This window comes from Macaca fascicularis, chromosome 8 (genome assembly GCF_037993035.2).
Source record: "Macaca fascicularis isolate 582-1 chromosome 8, T2T-MFA8v1.1".
Classification (NCBI taxonomy): Eukaryota; Metazoa; Chordata; class Mammalia; order Primates; family Cercopithecidae; genus Macaca; species Macaca fascicularis.
In genome coordinates, this window is record NC_088382.1 from 111,361,646 (window position 1) to 111,388,801 (window position 27,156).

The window sequence follows — 27,156 nt, forward strand, 5'->3', positions numbered from 1 at the left end:
TTTCCTTTGCATTTCCAGCAACTAGTACAGTATCCGGAATAATAATTTTAGCTATCATTTAGCTATCATTTCTTGGACTTTTTCTGTATATTGGAAACTGTTGGATGTTTCCTATACAAAATCTCACTTTATTCTCTCATTTACAATATCTTACAACAGCTCTATGAGTTGGGTATTGTCTTAGTCTATTGGTGCTGCTATAACAAGATGCCATAAACTGGGGAACTTATAAATGGCAGAAATTTATTCCTCACAGTTCTGGAGACTGGGAAATCCAAGATGAAGATGCCAGCAGATTTGATATCTGATATGAGGGTTGGTTTCCTGGTTCATAGAGGGCAACTTCTTGCTGTGTCCTCATGTGGTGGAAGGGGCAATGGTCTCTCTGGGACCTCTTTTATAATGGCACTAATCCCATTCATGACATAATCACTTCTCAAAGGTCCCACCTCCCAATATCATCACCTTAGGGGTTAGAATTTCAACATATGAGTTTGGGGGATGCAAACATTCAGACCATAGCAGGTGTTATCACCATCTAACAGATGAGGGAATTGAAGCGCAGGAGGGTTAAATTACAAGTTCAAGGTCTCCAGGTAGTGACAGAGGTACAACCTGAACCCAGGTGTCTCTCTGTAAAGACTGTGTTCTCTACCACCAAGATACACTGGGCACAGGGCAAGTCCATATGTTTACTGAATGAATGAATGAATAAATGAATGAATGGATGGATGAATCAATCAGTCAAAAAATAAATGGATGTTCCAAGAGATTAAGTACCTTACACAAGGTCACTCCGCTAAAGAGAGATCCAGACAGGTCTTCTAACTCCAAGGCCAGTGCCCTTCCTACCACATCCCATGACCATACTGTCACTTATTTGGTACTTGGTTAGACATCACCTTGAATGGTGACTGATAATTTCGTTGTGTGTGAGTCTCATCTCAGAAACTAGATTGTTATTTCTTTGAGGTGGCACCATCTTATTTTGTTTGTAGCTAACACAGGAATCAGAATAATGCACTGTTCACAGTTAAAGGCTCGATTTTTAAAGAAACTACCTTCAAAATACAAATGACTCTAACTCCTGGTTTGCCCTCAACAGTCCCAGTTGATACCTGCTGCCCCAGCTTCAGTATTAATAGTGTTCCTTTTTACTCTCAGAAGTATTCCTGTTTGGACAATAAATCATATAGTCACCTTAATCATGGTAAACAAGAGGTCAATTTGGCCTGTTTCAGATATACTGCGTCAACCATGCACAGCACAGCTGTCTTTGCCTAAAGATGGATCCAACAGCCATCGGGGTTCATGCCCAATGCTGGGACACAGATAATTTTCATGCTCCTGACTCTTCCTTACCTCTTTCCTCCACCATTCATGCCACCTTCTCCTGTCTCTCAAAATCTCTTCTTTTTTCTATTACTGCTTTCCCCTCCAGCAGCTTTTCCAGCCTGCATCTCACATTCTAAGACTTGCAGGCAGAAATGGGGGAATAGGTTTTGAAAAAGCCAGGGAAATACATTGTAACTTTGCTCCTACCCCCTCACTGCTGTTCTTGGCTGAAATCCTTTTCAACATAAGATAACACTCCTTTGTAAACAGCAAAATAGGAGAAAACAAATCTTTTGTGGCTAACCACTTACTTTTGGCTTCCATGTCCTGTATGAATATGTATGCATCAGGAACATGGGGACACATGGTAAACCAGACGACTTTTTTACCAGTGAAAACACACAGTGGTGACAAGAGATTCTCAACAGGTTAAATGCCACTGTGAGCTCACTTTGAACCACTTCAAGTTCTGGAATCATGACTAATGTGGGGAGAATAAGAAGCAGAACAATTCGTAAACACATACTGTGTGCTGAGCTGTCATCAGAGGGGACCTACCAGAGATTAAGTTTTTGTAAATCCCCCTGACCGCCCCCCCCTTTTTTTTAACCAAGACAAATGGCAGGAAATCAGATCAGAGGTGGCCTCATTGATGAGTACAAATGTACTGCTAGTGGCTCCACTGTCTATGGAGATAAGTGTTTCAAGGTCCTTATTTTGAGGATTTAACAGAAAAGCTAGTTCACTGTTTTGGTGAAGGACCTTGGGAGAAAGCTTCCATGAGGTGGCAGATCATTAAGAGGCCTTGACTCAGCACAACTGTGGCTGTCCTGAGACCCAAGATGTCACTGTATAGGTAAACTCTCCTGGCAAGGACATTCTCTTGGCCTGAATGGTCAGCAGGACCAGCTAGGATTCCCTGCAACAGCGGATAGGCAATGACTATCAGACTGTACCTGGCCCGTGTTCAACTGCGCCACTGTGTGGCAGTGAAAAGCAAGTGCAAGGTAGACCAAAGAGACCTCAGCAGTCTATGCTATGCATTCGGAAGTCAAGGGCCATCCTTGCACTGAATAAACCCTGGAGATTTTAGGACAATTAAGAGGAAGAAAAAGAACAAGATAGAGATACTGGTTTGCCTGCTAATGGGGTATATTGGATTTCTGAAGAATTAACTAAAATAAGAGGGATGCAACTTTACCTGCACTGCAGTTTGTGAGTGGTTCTCACCAGTTACAAACGCACTTGACAAGAAAATCTGACTGGATGAGATTTTTCTGGTAAGAATATGGCTTGATATACATTGCATGTCTTGTTTCACAATTATTAAATTTATCCTATTAGAATCTCTACTATGCAGTATATAAGGAATTGACTGACTTATTCACCTGACAATGAATAATGCCACAGTACCATGGCCACCTTTCCAACATGGGTGTGGCTGAGAAATTCTGGAAGGATGAACACAATCAAAGACAATAATGGCTCCCTTCTTAGTCTCTTACGTCTCTGTCTTTCCTTTAAGATTTATTATTCTTTAGGAACAACATCTTTCCAATAAGCAAAAACTATTTCATGCCATAATCCTTTTTTCCTCCTCTTGCTTCCTCCTGAGTTCCATGTCAATATTTACACATCACTGCTCACTCCTACTGTTTACCCACAATGGCCTTCAGATCATGTCCTCAACCTCTCATCAAATAACCCCATATTTTCCGTTCCTCAATAGAACCTCTCATAACATTTCCATTTCAACAAAAAACAACTTTCTGAAGTCAAGTACTAGTCTCTCTTTTAAAAAGAAAAGTAACTGAACATTCAAGGTACTATGGTGAGCCATGAGAATACTAGATGAAGTTATGTGTTACTTTCCAACTGTTTGCCCCATTTTCCTTATCTCTCTGGAACTTAATACAGAGCATGTCCTGACCTCTGAGGGCTGCAGAGACAACTACTCAGAGAGGGCCAGTCCTCTCTAGTTTCTGTGACTTTTCCCAATGAACAAGAAGGAGGTAGAGAGGAAGAGCAAAAAGAAAAATGGTTGTCATTCTTTTTATTCCCAGGTCTAATGAAGTATTTTGAATTCTTATGTTCCAAAAAGATTTCATTGTTCCGTGAAATAATTTTTCACTTGGCCTTCTCCATCAGCCCAGTTCTAGATGGTAGGTTTTTTTTTTTAATATCAATTTTACCTAAAAAAATTATTATAGTGTTTCTTCTTTCTCTATCCCTATATTTATTAACCTTGTCTCCACTCTACCTTCATTTATACCTAGCAAAGTGCCTGGGACACAGTAGGCCTTCAACAAATATGGTGAAGTAAATGTGAACATAATTTCTTGCCTGCACTACTGTACTCATTTCCTAACCCAAACAACTATCAGAGAGGCTATTTTAAAATTTTTTTTTAGAGCCTCCCAGCTCCCAAGCAGCTAGGACTATAAGTGTATGCTACCACACCTGGATAATTTTTTATTTTGTAGAAATTGGGTCTGGCCATGTTGCCCAGCTGGTCTCAAACTCCTGGCCTCAAACAATCCTCCTGCCATCAGCCTCCCAAAGCACTGGAATTAAAAGTGTGAACTACCATGCTGGCTGATTATTTTAAACTCACATCTCTTTATGCCACTTTCCAGCTCACCAATACCAATAAATCCCCACTGTCTTCAGTGTCATGTCTGATCCTTCAGTCTAATACTACAAATGGTTTTGTAATCTGGCCCCAGCCTGCCTTGCCTAAAGCACTTGACCCTCTCTCCACCAGCTCCTGCTCCAACTCCACAGAGAGGCAGGCCCTTCTTAGCAGGCCCCAGCTCTCCCCTCCACAGGCTGTCTCCTGCTGATGTCCCAGCCTCCCCTGTTCCTACTCATCCTGCCTGGATTCCCACCAAATAAAGCCTGAAACAAGTGCTCACTTTCCAATGACAAATCACCATTGATCCTGGGTGCCAAACGCTGTCTTGGGCACTTTATATAAACACTGCAGTATTTCCTTGAATCCCAATAACAATAAAAGCTATGTATTAATTCATTCAGTAATCTGTTCCTCCCATGAATTATGGCAGATCCAGGATTTAACTCTATATATCTGTCATCAAAGACCAGGTGCTCTTACTCACCACGTCCACCACATGCCTCCTGTCCCCAGGTGTCCTGACTCTAGGCGTGCAGCTCTCATACCTCTCGGCCCTCTCTGTGGTACTCATTACATTGCAAGAGAGTTCTATTTACAGATTAGAGTTCCCTCACAGGATTATGAACACCTCAATAGCAGGTCTGGTGTTTATATATCTGTGCCTCTCTAGCGTCTAGCATAGTGCTGGGACACAGGATGTGCAAAATACTTTGTTTTTTGTAATTTAATTTGAATCTATGCATCCAATAATAAGATCCCAAACCCTACTTGAATTGGAGAGTTGCATCACATGTAGATCTTAGAGCTCTTTTACTACAAAGTACAAATCCAGTGGCTCAATCGGATAATGAGGATGCTGAATCTCCACTTGCCATCCCCAACTTACTTCATACATTAATATTTTTAACTCACTTATAGGAACCTGGCATTGTAATATTCATGACAACCATCTATAATTCAGCCAGCCAAGCACACCAGCAGAAACCACCCACATTTTCAATAACAGCATTACTTAATCCTAAATGCTTTCTGGAAGACAAAGAAGCATTCATAAAATGGAACAGTAGTGAATGTTGATAATGAGAAAGTTTTATAACAAAGTGTCTTGCTGATTTATGTAGTACTTCCAAGCCAATGGCTAGAAGAAATTTTTATAAAGATTCTCTCTCCTGAGCCTAGGCGACATGCCAGAAAGTCGTCAAGTGTCTTCGAAGACAAAGAGGGAGAGGGGGAAAAGGAGGGAGGGAAGAAGAGAGTCAGGGAGGAGGAGGAGAAGGAGGAGAGAGAGAGACAGGGATTTGCTGTTAGTGTCTTGATACACCGATGGGGAAAATTGTAAGCAGTAAAACGAGGAAAACATACCAGATTATTTTCCGGAAGGAGTTCTCATCTGAATTCAAGGTGGATCTTGAAGGTATCTCAGGGACCTGCCTGCTCTCAGGGCTAGGAGAGCAATGTTCTCTTTCCTACTCTTATTTCAATCTGCCACACAATAAAGGGTTCTGGGGGCCGAGGAACAGGGAACCCCATTACTAGACATACAGCCCCAAAGAAGACCAGACCAAATTACCAAAGTTTCAGGTGACCAGACTGAATTTCCAGGAGCTACAGTCACTTCCTTTGTGCAAAAAATATAAAAATGTACCGCTACCCCCAAAGTTTGACATGGGTAGTAATATCTGTAACTCAGGGCGTTAGATAAAAATGTATCATCAGTAAGGGCGCATGGGAGGCTTAAGTGGAGGGAGAGACTGGCCTGATCCCTGATTAAACAATACCTAGCACTTACTCTCTCTTAGTAGTTCAATTAAGGGCAGCGACGCTTGTATTTAGACACTGCGGTTCCCAAGGCCACACCAGACCCCAAGGGGTTGGTCAAGTCAAGATGGTGGGCAGTAAACAAGCTGACCCAAGGTTACGGCTCCAGTCCCAAGAGCCTAGTTTTGACATGATTCTCCAAGGGCTACTGACTGATAATACACAGATAGGTCTGATTACAGAACATCTTTTCCCATTTCCTCCAGCAGAACACCTCAGATACTGACAATGTGTCACGCCAAGAACACATAGCCTGAATTTTCCACTCCTCCCACGCTGTTTGGCTGGCCTGGCTTAGCAACGGGCTTTATTTTTACAATGCTTATCACTCTGCAGCTTTACCTCCAGGCCAGTGGGCTCTGAAGCAGCTAGAAACCAGAGCCAGCTGGGGGCCCTCCACTGAGCAGCCACCACTCAGAGCGAGCAAGAAGAAAAGGATTGCCACAGGCCCTACTGCAAAATATTCTGGGAAGGACAGATGACAACAGGAGGGGGAAGGGACCTCCATTCATCCTAAAGTAAATGCAAACTGACGTCTGGATTAGGGGTGGCTGAAGTTCCCGGAGAGCGTCTGGCTGTCTTAACTAGATGCAGCAAACCTCTTGCTAATTCAGATAGATGAAGAAAAGCCAGTGTGCATTCGTGAAATTCCAGAACCATGGCGCACAGGCTGTTTCTGTCAAATTCATACAGCAACTCAGCTTTATGTTAAACGTAAGTTTTCAAGTCGAGGTGTGGCTGTAGCCTATGTTATTGAATCTCTCTCACTTGCCATAATCAGTAGTAATTTACATTCAAATAGTACATGAAGTTAAGTCCTACAAAGGTTTGCTCTCGTGAATATAATAACAGCACCCTTTAGACTTTTGTTTATCATATTTATTTACCCAGTTTGGCCTTTCTTCAAAGGCATCATAGAGATAAAGCCAAAGCCAGGTCAGGTCAAATCATCATAAATTTCAAGTTAGCAGAGTGCAAATGGGTGAAGTTTTCCCTTTATAGTTAGAAGCCCTGTGTTCTATCCACTTCCTCCTGGGAGCTGTGAAAAGTTTGAACAGATGTTCACATTCAGGGGGGAGGGATGCTTTACTGCTGCTCTATTTACTTCCTCCAGCAGGATCCGTTTCCATTTCCTTATGGACTAGAGAGAACAATTCCACCAGCTTAACTGCTACCTGGGGGAGGGGCAGCCTGAGATCCTGGTTCCCATGAAACATGATGAATTAAGAAAGGAATGTGGGATGCCATGAAAACACACTTAGCTCTGTCTTTTAGTTCTCAAAATTAGGTCAGCAACTTTGCTGGAGCAGTAGCTTCATCTTTGGGTGCTTTAACGAGGCAGCCAATCATCTGGAACATGAAGCCATTTAGTCCAAGTTTATCTTTTGCATCTGTGTTACTACAGCAGCTTCCCCAGCTTAGAATGAAGGGCGTGTGAGCATAGGGAGAACCCACTTACGACTATGTCGCCCTGTGACATTTAGTTTCCTGCAGTGTTTACCCTGGGATTGAATAGTGTTTGTTTTTGGCAGTATCATGAAAACTCTCCAGAAAATCTCTCGGATGAAAGTGCATTCACCAAATCACCCAGTCAGGAAATATTTATTGAGAACTTATCATTTGAAGACACTGAAAGTGTAAAATGCAGCCCTACCCTTTAAGGCCTTATTATTTAGTTGGAGGTGACAGCAGTATTTACAGATATGGCTAATCAGGGACTTATTTGTTTCCCAATAGTCAGTCTCCCTTTCTTCCTTTTAGTAATGGAATCCCCTGATCTGCCACGCAGCTACCCTACAGACTCGGTTTCTCAGATTGCCTTAAGTATGGCCACGTGACTAAGTTCTGGCCAAACAGTTGTGAGTAGAAGTGAAATGTACCACTTCTGGGTTGTACATTTACTCACTTTTTCTCTTCCCCCGTTTCAGGGCCTCGAATGTACATGTGGGAGTATAATCCAAATTCCACTATCTCGGGAGAACAACATAGTTGGGAATGGTGGAGCAAAACTGTGGAAGGAGTTGGGCCCCAAATGACTTTGGGAGCATAAGGCCAATTCTTCTCCCTTAATTGTTCAGCTGAGATGAGAGACAGCAAGAGACAGAACCCTTCTACCTTGTTTAAGCCACTGTTACTTAGTCTCTGTTAAATCAGTTGATTCAATATCCCGACTAATATATATGCATTTCCCCTAAATAGACCAGGAGCTTCTGGATACCTCTTTATTTTTCCAACCCAGCCCCCTCCACAGAGCCTTCATAAAGTAGGTTCTCACCCCGTATTTGTGGATCATAATATAAAGATCTAGCTAATAAAAATTCCATTTTGCTCTGGTGAGATAATTTAATACTATTATATGTATTATAAAAAGATAAAAGGGTTAACTCATAAGGAAATCTCCAAAATGATGTCTGGCTTCGCTTAAGAGACTTAGGAAAAGGCAAGAGGAACATAATATTAATCCATTAGTTTCTGAAAGGTGAAAATGTTTCAAAACAAGGGGAGTTTATCAGATGGCTGAAAGACACAGAGATAAAAGAATAAACCTTAGCTTATGGTCAAACATGATCACATAAATCAGCACTGGTCCATAGACACTGCTCTCTGGACAAAGCCTACTTTTTTTTTTTTTTTTTTTTTGAGATGAAGTCTCGCTCTGTCACCCAGGCTGGAGTACAGTGGTGCGATATCGGCTCACTGCAAACTCCGCCTCCCGGGTTCAAACAATTCTCTCCCTCAGCCTCCCAAGTAGCTGGGATTACAGGCGCTTGCCACCACGCCTGGCTAATTTTTGTATTTTTAGTAGAGACGGGGTTTCACCATGTTGACCAGGCCGATCTTGAACTCCTGACCTTGTGATCCACCCACCTTGGCCTCCCAAAGTGCTGGGATTACGGGTGTGAGCCACCACGCCCAGACGCCTACTTTTAATAAAAAATGGACAATAGATGCTCAACTGAAGAAACTTACCTAATAGCAGCAGCTCTTGCCTATGATTCTGTTAGGTACTGTTTTAGGATAGCTTTACTACTTATTAACTTGGGACCCAAGCAAGTTACTTAATTCCTTTAAGTCCCAGTTTCATTATCTCTACAATGGCAATTCATCCAACAAATATTTATCGAGTGTATACTACATATCAGGCACTGTGCTAGGCATTCTGTCTGAGGCAAATAGAAAAACAACAAACAGAAAAAGTAAGAAAATTATATGGAATATTAGAAACCAGTAAGTACTATGGATATAATTAGAGTAAAGGAGACCAGGAATACCGGTGGCAGCAGTTCAAATATGGTGTTCTGAACAGGGCTCCTTGAGTAATGATTGTGGCTTCAATTAGGGTGGTAGCAATGCAAGTGGCAAACTATGGTTGAAGTCTGGATAGGTGTTGAAGGTAAACAAAATTTTCTGACAGGTTGTAACTGAGATATGAAAGGAGGAAATGACTCCAAGGTTTTTGGCTTGAGCTAAACCTGGGAGGGTGAAGTTGGTAAGCAATGACAGGGGAAGATACACACAGAGTCATGTTTGCCCAAAAGATTGACAGTCTAATTTTCCGACATGCTGTGTGTGAATGCTTCATCTTATGTGTCAACTTGATTGGGCCACAGGGTGTCAGATATTTGATCAAACATTATCCTGGGTGTTTTATGAGGGTGTTTTTGGATGAGATTACCATTTGAATCAGTAGACTAAGTAAAGCAGTTGTCTTTCCTAATGTGAGTGGACCTCATTCAGTCCACTGAAGGCCTGAATAGAACAAAAATCTGACCCTCCTCCAAGTAATAGAGAATTTCTCTTGCCTAATTGCCTTCGAACCATGACATTGGCTTTTTTCTTGCCTTCAGACTTGAACTAAAACATTGGCTCTTCCTGGGTGTTGAGGCTGCTGGCCTTTGGAATGGAACTACACCAACAGCTCTCCTGGATCTCCCACTTGCCAGGTCACCCTGCAGATCTTGGGACTTGCCCACCTCCATAATCCCATGAGCCAATTCTTTATGACAAATTTCTCTCTGTCTCTACACACACACACACACACGTCCTATTGGTCTGTCTCTCAAGAGAACCTTAAATAATGCACTGAGCTTGGGATGCCTGTTAGATATTCTAGTCAAGTAGGTGGATGGATCTGAGTCTGGGATTGGGACTGAGTTGAAAACTGGTACTATATATTTGGGAATCACTGGCACAAAAACAGTATTCAAAGCCATAAGACTGGATGTGCTCATTGAGGGAATCAGTGTTGATAGGAAAGAGGAACAATTACTGAGTCCTCCAACATCTAAAGATCAGAGACTTCAGCTGCAGACATTGAGAAGGTGCAGCCGTTGAGATAGGAGGAAGCCAAGAAAATGTGGTGTCATGACTAAGGGGAGTATCACAGCAAGGAGGAAGGGGCGATGCCCTATACCAAATGCTGCTGTTGGTCACTTCCACTGGAAAATGCCATTGCATTTTTAGTGGTCTGGTGGCCACTGGTGACCCTGACAAGGAAAATAACACCAGAGAAGTGGCACCAAAGTCCCATTGGAGTGGGTTTAGGATTAATGTGAGGAGGGAAGTCAGAGGTAATGAGTACAGGCCCCCTTTGAAAGACCTTTGCTTAAAAGGAGTGCAGGAAAATGGGACAGTTGTTGGTAGGGAAAAAGGGGTCAAGAGAAAGTGTTGTTTTTGTTTTGTTTTTAATGGGAGCACTAGCAGCATGCTAATAATGTCATTAGCCGCCGTTTATGGAGCACTTCACTGTGGTGGCAGGTGCTTTGCATGTGACACCTAATTTAATCCTCCTAATAGTTTTGCAATGTAGATATTAATATCTTTATCTTTCATGCAGGGAAACAGATGCTAAAAGAAAGTGAGAAACTTAACAAAACCACAGTCAGAAAGTGGCTGTGTCAGGATTTAAACTCATGTTGTTCTAACTTGAACACAGGGACTTTTTACTACTACAGTCTATTGGCTCCCATGATAGAGTCTGCTAATCATAGAGCCTGCCTCCTGCAGCAAGATCAGACCTGTGAAGGTACCAGGCAGATGTGAATCTTCAGGATTCTCATCAGTATGTAGGAAGCTCCTAATCGTATAGAGCAGTATGCAAAGAGATTTGTATCCTTCTGTGGCCCCAACCTTTAGGAACAAGATATATAATACAGTTATCCTAATATAGACTTCTATACACAGCACTCCAGGCAAACGGAACTTACATCACATCCAAGGAGGGGAACAAACAGTAGCATGCAAATTCTATTTTCAGATTAAGCAGGGGAGTGAAAAGAAGTCCTGTCCTTTTTTACCTAGCACACTGGCGTGGATCCAAGGAGCTTCATAAATATTTGCTGTTTCTGCAGTTGCTGCATTAAACTGAGTGGGGCAACGTTCTGGAGAGAGAATGCCTTGGGAAGGGCTCATCATTGTCCTTGGCAATGAGAACTACTGGGGTCTCTGCCTATTGTCTAACCCCAACGTGTGCAAAAAAATCAGATTAAACCAAGAATAAATCCATCTGCAATATTACAGATTCCTTTAAAAAACATGCATAATTAAAAATTTTGTTCTTGGTGAAAAGTAAGATGCTCCTGGAATCTTTGTTCATGCTCAGCATAAGATTTGATTACCCAGCTTATGGGGAGTCCTGGGCTGAAGACGGGCGGGTGTGTGTATGTTGGGGAGGAGTAGGAACGGGGAGAAAGTATCTTCCAAACCCAAAGCAACTGGCAGGGACTGCAACAGTGAGCAGGTCAAGAGCATAAGGAAACTCTTTTGTTAAGCACCAGGGTGCCCTGGAAACAGCCATTTCAATTAGTGCCAGACTGAGTTGAAATGAAGATTAAGAGGTCATTTCAAACAATAGCTCAAGGATAATTTGCTTAGCATACAGATCTCTACTACAACATACTTCTGCTCTGAAATGCAGCATTAACCTCATTTACTGTTTAGTTCTACAGGGCACATAATATTAGTCAGAAAGGCCCCTTGTTTCTCACATAGAAAACTCCACTGGAAGTCTCACGTGCACATGTCACTCTCAGTGGAAGACACTGATGATGTTGTCCCAGATGCTCCTGATGGTCTCTCCCCCGCAACTCACCGACATCTCCTTATTTTCGGTTATTCTTAACTTTTAGGGAAAGTTTCTTTACGGACAAAATAACTCACATTTAGTGTATTCACCAAAGTGTCCTTTGAATTTTTTCAGAGGTGCACCAATCATATCTGAGCATGACATGGGAAAACGTTAGAAGCCTGCCCATCAGGAGAAAAAGAACCAGTAAATTCCATTTTAAATTGGAAATAATTGGCCTTCATTTATAATCTTTAACATGTTTTTCTGGATTATAGGAATAATACATGTTCATTGAAAACAAATTCACCAGATAGAAAAACATAAAAGATAGCATGAAAAATGTCTTGAAATCTAATCCCTTAAAGGGCATGATTAACAGTTTGGTTTATATCCTTCCAGATTTTTCTTTATACGTGATATGTACATATCAGAGATCCCTAACCTGAGCTTCTAAGTTGTGTGTGAAATTTTGTGTGCATCTATACATATGTGTTTTAAAAGGGACCATAACTTTCATCAGTTTCCAAAGAAGTTTGTTTGTTTGTTGTTTTTGTTTTTTGAGATGGAGTCTCTCTGTCACCCAGGCTGGAATGCAGTGGTGTGATCTCGGCTCACTGCAACCACTGCCTCCTGGGTTCAAGCGATTCTCACGCCTCAGCCTCCCGAGTAGCTGGGACCACAGGCGCATGCCACCACGCCTGGCTAATTTTTTTGTATTTTTAGTAGAGACAGGGTTTCATCATGTTGACCAGGCAGGTCTCAAACTCCTGACCTCAGTTGATCTGCCCACCTTGGCCTCCCAAAGTGCTGGGATTACAAGTGTGAGTCACTGTGCCTGGCCCCCCAAATAAGTTTTAAAACTATATATGTATATATATACATAATATACACATTCCTATTTAATTTACAACAATTTAATCATATTCTATGTACAGTTCTGTAACTCATTTTTCTCCACTTACGGACATCTTTCCATTTTAGTAATAGTTGTTGTTCCTGCTATCATTTTATTCTCAGCTGAGTTTCCCCCCTTCAGGTACCAGAACCTAGAGCTTAGAGACAGGCAGACCTGGCTTGGCCTCTTGGTTCCACCACTTACAATCTCTATAAGTTCGGCCAGTTACATAGACTTTAGAAGTCTCAGTTTGGTTATCTGTAAAGTCAAAATAATAATAGATTTACTAGAATTTTAATAAAAATACTGCAAGTAATAAGTAACAAAATATATTTTAGGCAGTCAGCACTTAAACGATGACTAGCATAGAGTAAATATTCAATAAATAAATACTGGTGTTTTTCATTGATAGAATCCATTGACTGAATGGATACACACACATACACATAAAACAACATCTGGAGAAGGTTTTTAAAGTCAGGTCTTAGGATGACAATAAAGTAGACTATTGGGAATAAAGTTGAAGCCACATTCTGGGACAAGACAGTATTTTCCATTCATTGGGAGTGAGCAAGCAAATGATGATTATATAGCTGCATATGTTCTAATGGATAAGGGGTCAGCCCTAACTGTGATGGCTAAGGAAATTGCCTATGGACTCAACTGAACTGGACTTCTCTCCTCTGGACCCTAACCTCTTCTATGATGTTGAAAATGTCATGATCCATACCATTCCATGTTGGGATTTGCCCAGGTTTTACTACAAGTTCTTAGACTTTCCATCTGCAAATTCTGCAAGCTCAATTTAAGTGCAGAATTCCACTTTCCCTGCACAATGCTGGCGGTCGGCCTCATGGATTAACTGGGGAATGGCTTTGTGGCCTGATCCACAGCTTTCTCTGCCCTGCTTGTGGCTACTCTTCACTCGTGGTGTTTGTTCTCAGCAGGTTAGAGCAAGAGTAGGCCTGCTGAAAGCCTCCGACCATATTCAGTAACTGGGCAACAACTATATGTCAGGCGTGTGCTAAAAACTGTGCATATTTTATCTTCCTAATCTCACAGCAATTCTGGAAGTTATCATCTCTGTTTTTCAGATACAGAAATTGAGGCATAATTAAAATAAGGAACTTGGGCAACATTTCACATGTAGTAAGGGGGAGACTCAGCCTTTGACCTGCTTCAATCTAGAGCCCTGTTACCTATAAACTCTACCACAATCAGGTTTTGATTCTGAGTAGTGAGTTATAATACATGTTACATTTGCAAGACTCTGGTGGAAAAGAAGAAAACATCACTCTAGTGCCCACCAGAAATTTCCTTCGGACAGAGCAGAGTCCACAGCACCAGCAGATCTTATTCTCACAGGAAGTCTCGCTGCAGGATGGCATGGTCACACCCACGGTCCATACCTGCAGACCATAGCTACAATTCACTCCTTCAGAGTTGTAGGAGGGCCAATGAGAAAACCAATCAGAAAGGGTAAATTAGCCTGGTGTGGTGACTCAGGCCCGTAATGTCGGCGCTTTGGGAGGCGGAGGCCGGAGGGTCACCTGAGGTCAGAAGTTCGAGACCAGCCTGGCCAACATGGTGAAGCCCCATCTCTACTAAAAATACAAAAATTAGCTGGGTGTGGTGGTGCATGCCTATAATCCCAGCTACCTGGGAGGCTGAGGAATGAGAATCGCTTGAACCCAGGAGGCAGAAATTGCAGTGAACTGAGATCGTGCAACTGAACTCCAGCTTGGGCGACAGAGTGAGACTCCATCTCAAAAAAAAAAAAAAAAAAAAAAAAAAAAAAATTTAAACAAAAGAAGGGGTAAATTAATTTATCTATGATGTCAATGTCTGTGGTAGGCAGAATAATGGCCTTCCAAAGATATTCACGTCCTAATCCCTGAAACCTGTGAATGGGTTGCTTTGCAGGGCAAAAGGGATTTTTGCAGATCTGATTAAGTTAAGAATCTTGAGGAGGGAAGGTTATTCTTATTCTGGATTATTCAGGTGTGTCCAGTGTTATCACAAGGTTCTCTTAAGAGGGAGGCAGGAGCTTTGGAGTCAGACGTGAGGTGATGGTGGAAGCGAGGTCTGAGTGCTGTGGGCTGTGAGCTAAAGGAAGGCAGTCAACATTGAGAAGCTGGAAAAGGCAAGAAGACAGCTTCTCCCCTAGAGCCTCCAGAGGGAAAGGCTGCTCTGTTGACCTTTAGGCTTCTGACCTCCAGAACTGTAAAATAATCAATTTGTTGTTTTTAGGCCACTAAATTTGGGATGATTTGTTATAGCAGCAATAGGAAACTAATACAATGTCTACTTTTCATGTTCTATAACCATAGTGTCCAGTATTAAACTTGATGTTCTATGCCCAATTTATTTATATCCATAAGACTAATGTTTCCTAGTATTTCAAACAGCTCATTAGTGATGTCCTAATTGCTCTGGTTCTCTCTCTTCCTAAAGCAAATTAATTATAATATACTACCTATAAGCTTTTAAGTGAACACACTCTAGATATTTCCAAACCTAATAGTGGAAGACCATATTCCTTTCCCTTGGAAAATAACCTAGGCATGCCATCCTCGAACTGGCTCACATTGATTAACGGACCCACAGCCTACAAAACTAAAACAAGCAGGCATGATTAGAAGAAAATACACATTCCTTTTTTCCTTTTTTCCTTCCTTCCTTCCTTCCTTCCTTCCTTCCTTCCTTCCTTCCTTCCTTCCTTCTTTCCTTCCTTCCTTCCTTCCTTCCTCCCTCCCTCCCTCCCTCGCTCGTCCCTTCCCTTCCCTTTTCTTTCTTTCTTTCTTTCTTTCTTTCTTTCTTTCTTTCTTTCTTTCTTTCTTTCTTTCTTTCTTTCTTTCTTTTCTTTCTCTCTCTCTCTCTCTCCTTTCTTTCTTTCTTTCTTTCTTTCTTTCTTTCTTTCTTTCTTTCTTTCTTTCTTTCTTTCTTTCTTTCTTTCTTTCTTTCTTTCTTTCTTTCTTTCTTTCTTTCTTTCTTTCTTTCCTTTCTTTCTTTCTTTCTTTCCTCCCTCCCTCCCTCCCTCCCTTCCTTCTCTCTCTCTTTCTGAGACACTGATGAACATTTCCAATGACCTACAACAGCATCTTTCACCAGCTCAACTGTATGAAGGTTAAAAACTCTTCCTAATTTTGATTCTAATAAATGACTTGAAGAAAAGTGTGTCACTGTTTGTTTACATCTGTAAATTTAGAAGCACTGTGAAATCTTAAACAATATTAGCCCGGGGATGCGGGGAATCAGGTAACCTAATTATCAAAGGCTGAGCCACTTACATTCCAGGACTCTGGATCAATGCTGGCCAGCCTAACTGAAGGGAGAGCAGACAAGCCCTGGATGGGAGAACCAACAGCTCAGGGAGAGAATTCTAACATGAACAAAGATCATTCACAGATTGGTGAGGCTTTTGTTGTTCTTGGCATTGAGCATAAAGAAGAGTCCTATAGTTGTGAAAGGTTCCTAACACCATCATTATTATTTTAATAAGCCAGAAAACATCAGATCCCAGAAATGCATCCTTTGTACCATATATTTCAGGAAGAGAGCTTTGATTTTCAGAAATCCTGCTGTGTGGCCCTGCGCTCTCCAACTGGACACCAAAATAACCAATGTTTTCATGCAGGTACCAGACTGGTTTGGAAGAGCCAAAGGCACATTAGTTGGTTCTCTTGTATTATTCATTTCTAAAACTCAGCAGCTGAATATGCTTGGTATACCAGACTAACCCCTTAAAGAAATCTCAGCAAGAGGTGATGTTATAATCAGTAGCCAAGATTATTGTAAATTTTTTTTCTAGATTTTCTCCCATTATCTAAGATCTCCTTGTAAACAGATTCCTTCTTACTTTCTGATGGTAATGATTTACACTGAATAAATGATTTCAAATGACAGATTGACTATGCAAACTCCTGGTGGGCTTCCTGCAAAGAAGAAGTAGGCTGGCAAGTAGTTGCTACTTCTTTACCAGGAAAAAACAAAGTTAGAGCGAGTGGCTTGTCCGTGTGTGCCAGTTGTCATCTGGGACAAGCAGGACTCCTGACACACTTGGCAAGTAGCACAGACTTCCAAGTCTTTCTTTCTCTCTCAAGGCACAGGGCAGAGACAGCCACAGTCAAGATTTCCCAAAAGTCATGATTTCAAATGATTTTATTTTCAACACAGTGATTTTTTTAATTTAAAACTAAATGTGGTTTCATCTTTATGCAGGTTGAAGACTGTTTATATAAATACATTTTTTAAAACATAGATAAAATCTTTAGGCTGTATTATGATGCAGGGTTAAGAAAATATGGCCATTGTGATTTTATGCATTGTTATGTGTGATAATAAGGTTTAAATTTAACGCTTCAATTCAAACACATCTTGCAACTCAGAGGGTTCAGACAAAATTAGTTCACTTTCCTTGTTGTTGTAGATGTGGATCTAAGTTCCAGTTCCCCACCTCTGTATCAAAGTTACTTTCTTTTCTTTCTACCTACCTCTCCAAAAAATAAAAATAAAAAAAGAACTGCTATCGGGTAGATGCAGTTGGATGAAACCCACAAGCAATAACAAGATATGGCGCCCACACGAGGCCCTGCCTTGGCTAGGACTGTGTCTGACATGACCCTCTGCAGAGCCTTGCCAGGGACCACTCTAGCTAGCATCATGGTACCTCCAGATCAGCAAGTTCAGGGTGGAGGTGGGGTGGACGAAAATTCCCACAAAATACATCATTCCTAGGATGCAGGAGCATGAAGCATAGAAGAAAAGCTTTGCTTATTTAGAAAACTGCTCAAAATAAATATTACCCAAGATAAAACAGTCAAGGAAAATAGCCCATTCTTGTTTCATCTCTCTTCTCCATTTAAACTTGCAAAGCCTGTGGTTATAAAACATGCTTGGGGGCAGGCTTTATTGCCATATGCTTAGATATTCACAAAGGTTCAGATGAGGTACTACAGGGCCTACCAGGACATCAACAGATGCATCTAATGCCTAAGGAAATTATTAGGATTATATTTTATATTTGTGAAGCATTTAATTTTGGCAAACCATTTTCATGACTGTTTTGAAGTGAGATGGGCAAGGTTATTATGAAGTCATTTTGGATCGGTGAAAAAAGAAAGGCACCAAATCAGGACAATTTATGCCTTATTATTCTTAGTTTCATACAAAATATCCTAAGAAAACACATCTCCCCAACAAGTTCAGGTCAGTTGAGTAGTTAACCCTGGATATACCCAAGGTACTATCTATGTCAGCAATTAGAGTTTGGCATGAACCGGGCACAGTGGCTCACGCCTGTAATCCCAGCACTTTGGGAGGCCGAGATGGGCGGATCACAAGGTCAGGAGATCGAGACCATCCTGGCTAACCTGGTGAAACCCCGTCTCTACTAAAAACTACAAAAAACTAGCCGGGCGAGGTGGCGGGCGCCTGTAGTCCCAGCTACTCGGGAGGCTGAGGCAGGAGAATGGCGTGAACCCGGGAGGCGGAGCTTGCAGTGAGCCGAGATCTGGCCACTGCACTCCAGCCTGAGCGAGACTCCACCTCAAAAAAAAAAAAAAAAAAAAAAAAGAAAAAAAAGAGTTTGGCATGAACTAGGTTATCCCGTTCATTCAATGAATAATTATTCCACAAATAGGCACTGAGTTGCAATTATGTGCCAGACAGAATACGATCAAGGCAGGCCTGGGCCTTCCACTCAGTTTACAGCTTTATCTTGTGCCTCTACCTGAGTGGTAGGAACCTGGGAATGAGGCCACATCCCAAAGAGAGTTCTATACACCCCTGAGAGACTTGGGTCTGGCCTAAAGGCTGAAACTTTGAGTTGAGATGGCAAAAACAGTAGGAGTTGGGGATTCCAATGCCAAGAAGGGTCCCATGGTCAAACTAGTTTGAGAAACACGTCTTATCATATCCTCCTCTTAGAGATTTACAAGCAAATTAAAAGCACTAAAAAGTCTTCCAATTAAGAAACATGCTAACTTTCATTCATCCAGCAAATATGGTTATCCTGGAACAACCCTAGAACCAGCCTTCTGTAGGATTCACTGTGGGAAATGCTGATAGGCCCACAGTCTTAGAGCAGAATCCAAGGACTCTGATTTAGAAATCGTATCTTCCTAGTGGCAAACACATTTGTCAGAATGGCCTGTTAAGATTTGGACTTCAGGGACCCCCTCGGCTTAGCGAACTACCCAAGGAGGCAGAGAACAAAACAACTCTCTATCTGTTCTTTAGCATGCTACTCCTGAACCCACTGTCCTCAGCCCTGGGCATCTTCCTTGGTGTCCAGGTCATCAATTCTCTTAGCACTTGACTCTATAATTTCTGGCTTTGATTGCTCTCTGTGTTCTTTGACCCAAGTCTGGTCACAATCCCATTTGGCCTCCTGGTACCTGTTCTCATTCTTTGGTCCAAGGACACATCATGGGTCCCATGGCTCTACTCTACTATTCTGAAGCCAAGTGCCTCCCTTCTAAATTGTTTTCCATGAAATCTCTTGCTTCTGGGACAACATTTGGTTCACCATCTTAAATCTAACCTTATATTTCCTTGTGAGAATGGGTTACCTCAAAGAAGAGGGTCATGGTCCATCCCCATTTTAATAAAGAGAATTTAATGGTGATCCAGTGACCCCAGAAAGGGGTAGGAGTAGACCCTAGTATATTATATCATATATTATCTCATCTCATTGTCCCCAAAAATTATGAGGTAGTTGCAATTTTTTACTTCTGTTTTCCAAATCAGGAAATGAATCATTTTTGAGGTTGTAACTTGCCCAAGTTTTAATCACAGAGTTTGTGATTGAACCAGGATTTGAACCCAGGCAGTCTGACTTCAAAGGGCATGCTGTTCTGAATCAAGAAGCCTCCCTTGATTTTCCATTCCATATCAGGGTCTACCAACTCATCGTCAAGAAGCCCTGTCTGGGAGCATGGCACTCCTGTCCGGTCATGATCCTGGGGCAGCCTAGGGTTCTCAGCTGCACCCCTCCCTCACCAGTCAGTTCAGCACACAATGCCATGGGTTTGTTCTTTTCTCCCTGTTCCTCTGCCAGAGCAATCTAGCTGTACTACAGCTCAACTGCTAAACCACTCTGTGCAAATGTCCCCTCTCTGGTAACAAAATGCTGGAAGCCAGGCTATATGTATAAGTTTCCAGAAGGTTCCACATGCAGGGGCTCTAATGGCAGGATGGTGGAGACCATGGGGGAAACTGTGGGGTCAGATTTAGAATTTTGCCAGGACCAGGATTCCCAACGCTCCCTGCACATGTGCATCACCTTGGAAGCTTCTTCCCCACCTAATTCAAAAGACCCATGCCCAGGCCTCATACTTGACCAAATGAGTGAGAAATCCTGTGAGAGAGGCCCCAGCAGTGGCATTTTATTAAAGCTCTCTGGCTGATTCTTACGTGAGACTAGAGTTGAATATTCCTTTTCTAAACATAGGACTAGTTATATAAATAAAAACACACTTCCTAAATGTTGGCCTATGTACCTCCCATTGAGGGTATTTCCCACTGAAAAACATGTGCTTTCTCAGAGGGAAGAAGTTTAAGAATTATGGACATTACTCTGATTATTATATGTTCTTGGGCCAGAATCAACTTTATTGGGACTTTGTTTTCTCATTCATTAAAGAGGACTAATGTTAACATACCTCAAAGGTAGGTAATGAAAAATGACTAATTCAGTGGTCATGGAGTACCGCTTATGCAAAGTTAAATTGCTGCTATGACAAGTAAGGGGATTTGGGTAATTTGTCTCTTAAGCATTGCCAAGAAATCTCTAATAATTATAAATAGCGATCTAGAATGGAATTCAATGAATCATACACCATAGACTCACTAATTACCTGTAAATGGCTGCTATTCTCTCCTTCCACTAGCATATTTCCTCCGGATAGCAACTTAGGAATATGAATCAAAAGAATACAATATCTTGAAATTTCTTTGGCACATTCCCACAAAGCCAATGCTGTCTTGTTGGCCAACTCTTTTCCCTGAAACAGGTGTGCTTCAGCTTAAAGAAGGTGGAGACCTACTATGAAAGAAATAACTGAACAAAGTATTCTTCCACTTCACACAGCTTTCTTAAAATAGAAACTTCCCTTGTGCATAGTTCATTAATTTATTACCCTTGAAGAGGAAAAAAAAAACAATCCACAATGATGATGTAACTCTGAAATGATCAAGTTAACCAGTGGGGAAATGTGATTTAATTTCTGAAACCTTTACATTAACTCATGTGTGATTAGAGAAGAGGTTTACTTCCATGAAGTTAGAAAGAGCAAAGAGACATATTTAGGTTACAAGGCACAACTTTCAGCAGCTGCTTGTCACATCTTGTCTCACAAGTGATGGAGTGCATGGGCAGTGAGTCATGGCGGAGGCAATAGGCGCCATGAATGTGAGAAGATCTACCCAAGGCATGTCGGTCCCACTAGCTGGGCTCTCCGCTTCCACATTCCCATGTGGCCCAGCGCCTAGGTCAGCCTTGTTTGCATAAGAACCATTTAACAATGGCTCTCTCTACCTACTATAAGCTGAATGCTGCACTAGGCCTTCTAGGAAGACAAAGATAAAGGGAGCATGCTCTCTGCCCTTTAGGCTTGTCAACTTAGGGTGCCCAGATATCCAAGTCTGGCAGCCTCAATCTTTTGGGCAGCCCTGCTAAGGGGATCTGTGTCCGTTCTGTTGGGAGCTTTGTGGATTAGTCCCATCCTTAGGTTGCTCCTCACAAATAGGAAACTTGCTCAGGGTTGTTTTTTCCAGTCGTGTAGTGATCTAGGCTGAGAACTTCCTCCTGGCATTGGATCTCTTTGTCACCAATGGCGTAAATCCACTACAGGAGTTTTTAGTGATGCTACATGGTTCATCACATTGGGCTCGGAGTACAGATTATGACTTCATAACTTACTGTCCCCTAAAGGCAAGAATTGCCATCAAGGCCTAATGTAGTGCCTGTATTCCAGCACTACTTGTTAAATTCAAGGGCACACAACTTGCCTCTCATGTTATGTGCCAACCACACACATGCTTGGCTAAAACTTCTGGTGCTTGGCAATCTGTCCACAGCATGAGATCCCTATAGAGTGAGGAGATTAGGAGGTGCAGGAGGCTCTCAATGTGTAGCTGGTGTGAGTTAAAAATCACCTAGGAGGTTTTACAGAGGCAGATTCCAAGTCCCACCTCTGTAGATTCTGAACTGGGCCTCAGGAATCTGCCTCTTTCCACCACACTGCTGTGGCTCTGATTCTGATGCCAGTGACTGGAGGGACCTGTGTTTAGACATTATACCTCTCCCCTCAGGCTTCTGGGAAGATTCCAACCAAGAGTGCTGGGGGATCCATTTGGGCTGGTGCTCCTCTCCACTGACCCAGCAGCTCAGATCCAGCTGGAGGTTGCAGTAATGTGAGAACCTTATCTTCTCTGTGCAACCTTCACAGGCAGTCATTTCTCTCCTGGTGTCTCTAGTCTTGACTTCATCAAGGGCTGCTGAGAACGTGTCCCTTTATGCCACTGACTTTACACTGTTAGCATTCCAAGACCTCACTTGCCTATTAGGATAACCCAGCATTTCACTGAGGGTTGCCAAGGTGTCTCCTGAGTCATACAACTGAGAATCTCCTGTCTTACACTGTCACACTTCTAATGCTAGTGGCTTCATTCTTAAAACAAACCCAGTTTGATGCTGAGAAGTTGGGGATGTGACGGGTATGCCCTGTGAGTCAGGGTCTCTGCCTCATCACGTGAGGAGTGAGATCTTTGGGAACAGCACGGATCCCAGACAATCCTGTTATAGACAAACAAAAGAACCCTACTGAGATGTCATTAGTGATGCTCTGAAACCTGGAATTAATTATCCCCAAAGACAAGAGATGAACGATGTGCACAGCACATGATCAGACTGAAAATGGCTAACATAGAAAGAACAAATGGCCTGTGATCAAAAGCAGATCCCTGTACTTACCTGGCGTAATTCCCAGCAAATGTGCCCCTTAACTCCAATTTCATGAAAGACAAACCCCATCTTTCCTCTAATGTGTCATTCACTCTTTCACTCATTGACAAACACTTATCAGGTACCTGCTTTGTGAATAGAATAACACATCTAAAATTACAAGACTAATTTCAATTAACCAGGAATTAAGAGCCTGATTCCTTTTGACAACTAGTAATTCTTTTAAATATTAAGTTTGCAGAAATAGGAGGCAAAGCACTCCAACCTCTGGGAAGAACTTTCAGATGCTGACTGGAGTCGGAGGCACTGGAGCAAGGAAGTTTTACCAAACATCACAGGAGCAGCAGAGCTCGTTGGCTGAGGGGGTCATGCTTTATCCATTCCAGCAGGCAACAGAGGCCCAAGGATGACTTGAAAGCTCCATTCTAAGCTGCCTGTGATTTCATAATGTCCCTGTGAAGTGAGGGCTTAGTACAAGTAATGCTACTTAATACAAGTATAAGCAGATGCTTTAATGTACATTTGCAAAGAAGGCTGATGTAGGTTTTAAATCATGATTATATAGAACTATGAAAGAGCATTTACTGACACCTATTGAATTGAGGACCCAACCTTTCTGCTAAAACAAAACAGCTCTATTTAGACCTGAACTCAGTGAACTGGCAAAGATGAGAAGGATCCTGTGGTCAGACTACCACTCTGCAGAAAAGGATACAACAGAGGTTAGAGATTTTCTTTGGATGAATTAATAATCAACAGTCCTCTGGGAACAATTTCCACCAGTCTCCCCCAAAGAAGCCATGTTCCAGTTTGCCTCTGGGCCTTCATCCATTCTGCTCCTTCTGCCTGAAACACCCTTCTCCAAAGCATCACATGACTGAAAAGGAGGTTACTAGCCTCATCAGCAAAGGAAGACAACACACCTGTTTCCCAGGTCAACATCAAGCTTGCTCATTTCTTTGTTCATTCATTCAGTCCCTGAGTTATTCAGTCTGTTTTGGGTACTTAATCCCAGTCCTCGTGGGGTGCAGTGAGGACACAGATATGAAATGAGACACCATGTACCTTCAGGAAGCTTGTAGCTTAATGGAGGAGACAGACAGAAAATTGTAGAACTGTGTGGTTAGTGGTGTAATTTAGATTGGTATTTGACAGGAGTTCTGGGGAAGTTAGGAATGGGACCCAGTGGAGTCCTGAAGAATGATACAGTACATGGTTGAGGCAGATATTGTGGATTTGATGAATGGAATTGGCTCCTGTGACCCATCTGTTTTCACTTCGTTCTTGTGTAAATGATCCATATTGATCATATGCTCAGTCAGGGTTGGGGGTGCTGTCTGGGCCACGAAAGAAGGAGAAATAGTCTCATGAAAAGTAAGACATGTGCCATGGCCTCCTGCCAATCATGCATCAGCACATTGGGGCAGCCACTCTAATGTTAATATAATCTCTTTTCAAGATGGCAGACTAGACATGATAGTCTACCTGTTCTTCCTTCAAAAATTCCAGCTAAGTGACAGAAAATATGTATGGAAAAGAATAAATCATAGAACTTGGATGGAAATCAAGAAAAGTTACCATCAGTAGACAGAAATTTTAAGAAATTTCTAGAAAATAGCCAAAAGGTATGTTTGGATTGAACCAAAAAAACCACAATGTAAAATCAATTTTGGAGAGAGCTAGTGAAGAGATGAGAGCTGTTCTTCTCAACAGAATCCTGAAGAATTCAGGTCTGGAGCCACAGGGACAAGGAACAGTCAAGAAAATTAATAAAAAGACTATGAAGAATGTTGTTTTCCATCTCTTTCTACCCCCCTTTATGATTTGTACTGAAAGGCAGTACACAAAAGTAGTTCATCCCTAAAAATAAAGCCTTCCTAGTCCTGGCAGTCAGGACAGTCATAGGCTTGCCTGTCTGTTTCCCACTGTCACATGTGCCGCCTGTGAGCGGAACTGCCAGCCCTTCCATTCATGAAGAGAAGTGTGGTGGAAAACCATTCCTACATAATTGCCAAGGAAATCTCTCCAGTCACCTCTACTAGTCAGCCTTCATTCATAAATATGATTGGGCCAGTCAACCCAGCCCTTCATTTTTAAATAAAATCAACCCAGTCCTTCATTTATAAATATGATTGGGCCAGTCAAAAGTTACTGGTTATTGAAGGAAAACCTAGAACATATGAAAGAAGGATCCAGAGGAGCAACAGAACATCTGATACTAAAAGAAATGGAGTTGAAACAAAGGACAAAGAAGGTAACTTTAAAAAAAAAAAGTAATTCTTTGAGGGATATGTGAGAGAAGTCTGCATTCATAAACATAAAAAATGATTTCACAAAGATGCTCAGTGATGAAATGACTCAAAAATAAATTTGAGATCCAGAAGACAAAATTGAGAAAATCCTCTGAATGCACATAAAAGGGAAGAAAGACAATATGAGAAAAAAGTTAAGACCATAGAAGAGAGATCCAAGAGACCTAACATCTCCTAGAGCTAAGAGACCCACTATCCTTTCCAAAGTAAGAGTTACTAGAGGAGAAAACAAAGAAAATAAAGATGAACACTTCAAATAAATCATAGAAGAATATTTTTCTGGGCTGAATAAACCTTGAATATTTGGATTTAAAAAACCTGAAGAGGAATAGTAATTTAAAAAAATACCCAGACACTTCCTGGTAAAATTTATTACCTCCAAGGACAACAAGAAAATGCTAAAAGTTCATGGGAGAGGAGTGGGGGATGGAGCTACCTATAAAGGAATGAAAATCAAAATGGCAGCAGACTCTGCATCTGCTTTCCAGGTTGCTAGAAGACAGTTAAACAAAGTCCATAAAATTGTGATGGAAAGTAATTTGGAGTCTATTTTTCAATTATGAGAGCAAAATGAAGATTTACAAAGACATAGCCCTTCTTCTGTTATTTTGAAAAAAATCAAACATATGCTCTAGAAAAATTGAAAGTGAGTCTAAGAAAGGGGTAGATGTGGAGACAATGAAAATAATCCAGTTGTGATGGAAAGAAATTCTAGTAGAAGAGCTTAAATCTAGTCCACATTAAATGGTAGCACAGAGGGCTTAGTGGAGAGCATCTTCAATAAGAAAGAGGTTACCATGACTAATAATTAAGCATCAAAAATTAAACTATGACATGCCACATATGTACTGACGATTTTAGTTTCTCCAGGTCAATCAGAGAAGACAAAGATAAGTAGAAACTTTAGAAAAATAAATATACACGAAGGGCAATTGTGGCCCAAATATAGCAAACTAAAATGTAGTATGTGTTTAAACAATTTGTGGAATATAAAAAACACTGGTATTAGAAGCAAACAAAGTTAAGCCTCTCTGGTCAAAGGGGAGAGTCAATAGATGCAGGGAGTTCTTCTATATTTCCCGTGAGTGTTAGCTCACTGGGGGAAAGAATTGCTTCCCTATTGTACAGTTCATTTTCCTTCTGAAAGCGGTTTATGACTTCATGAACTATATTCCTTACAGATTGCCCTTTTTTATACAATTTTCACCAAGAGAACAATCCTAAAGGTGGGAGTAGGTTTTGAACTCCGTTTTAAAAACCCTTCTCCCAACCAAGGGTATTTTTGTTTGATTATCTGCAGTTTTTTCTGTCTTCCTGAGACAGTTAACTAAGCTTTATTAACTAAAAATATAAGCCTGTACTCATTATGAAACAATTAGATTTTTAAGTTAATCCTCAATCTCTTAGAGTTTGATCTTTAATTTGTAATAAATTAAAATTAGTTAGAAACAGTAACTCTCACTTCAAACAGCTGTGTGAAGTTCAAATCCTCAATTTCATTTCAGAGTTCTTTTCCTTCTGCTGAAATAAAGTAAAATTAAATGTAATGCTTTTTAATTTTAAAATATTAGTAGTTGTTATCTTTAAACAGTGAAACATGAAGAATGTTTTTCATATTCTTCTGTGTCTTCCAAATATTCAACCATAAACATATATTGATTCTATACTTAAGTTATTTCAAATGAATATTAATAGAAGACTAACATAAGACTATCTGAGTATATTACTAGGACTAGAAAGTCTCCCGGGTTGAATGGCTGGTTAGTTGAGTGATTATGTAAAACTCGCACTGGTTTAAGTAAGTGATTTGGAACACACACTTCAGCCTACCATCTCCTTTCCTTTAACATCAAGGACATATTCCCAATGTTGTATGTCTAAAACATCTTCCATGAAACAGATGTTTATTTTTTGTGTACATTTTGCCCATGTGTTTAAACCTAAGAAACTTCCAATTAATTTAGGACTTTTAACAGATATTTTATTAGTTGAAGAGCTTATGCAAGAGAAAGAGGAAGGGCAGGTTTATTTTAAATTCCCTAAAAATGTCCCTGTTTAAAAACAGTAGAACAGTGGTTGGCAGGGGCTGATGGGGAGGGGTGAATAGGAAGTGAGTTTAATGGGGAT

The 27,156-nt window shown here is 41.3% G+C and overlaps 1 protein-coding gene across 13 annotated transcripts in view; it reads right to left on the bottom strand.

The window, feature by feature from the left end:
* Positions 1-27,156, bottom strand: part of NCALD (neurocalcin delta) — a 444,446-nt gene that overhangs the window by 71,097 nt on the left and 346,193 nt on the right. The gene's annotated exons all lie outside the window — the stretch shown is intronic.